We start from the raw sequence: 512 nt of genomic DNA, 5'->3' as shown, positions 1-512 counted from the left end.
GTTCGAGACCAGCCTGGGCAACTTGGCGAGATCTCATCTCTACAATAAATCAAAAATTAGTCAGGCATGGTGTGTACCTGTGGCTCCAGCTACTTGGAAGGCTGAGGTGGAAGGACTGCCTGAGCCCAGCCGTAAGCATGCCACTGCACTCCAGTCTGAGTGACAGAATAAGACTCTGAAATACATACAAAAAAAATTTAAAATTAAAATTAAAAAAGAGGACTGGAAGAAAAAGAGGGTTTTCAGCTGGGAGTGGTGGCTCATGCCTGTAATCTCAGCACTTTGGGAGGCCAATCCTTCCTTGGATTGCTTGAGCCTAGGAGTTCAAGGCCAGCCTGGGCAACATAGTGAAACCTCATCTCTACTAAAAAATAAAAAATAAAAAAATTAGCCAGGTGTGGCAGCGTGTGCCTATTGTCCCAGCTACTCTGCATGCTGAGGTGAAAGGATCATCTGAGACCAGTAGTAGGTCTAGGCTGCCATGAGTTGTTTTTTTTTTTTTTTTTTTGAAT

The sequence above is a fragment of the Carlito syrichta genome, unplaced genomic scaffold (assembly GCF_000164805.1).
Source record: "Carlito syrichta isolate Samal-C Ts95f unplaced genomic scaffold, Tarsius_syrichta-2.0.1 Scaffold94802, whole genome shotgun sequence".
In the NCBI taxonomy this organism is placed as follows: Eukaryota; Metazoa; Chordata; class Mammalia; order Primates; family Tarsiidae; genus Carlito; species Carlito syrichta.
This window is presented reverse-complemented; position numbering follows the sequence as displayed.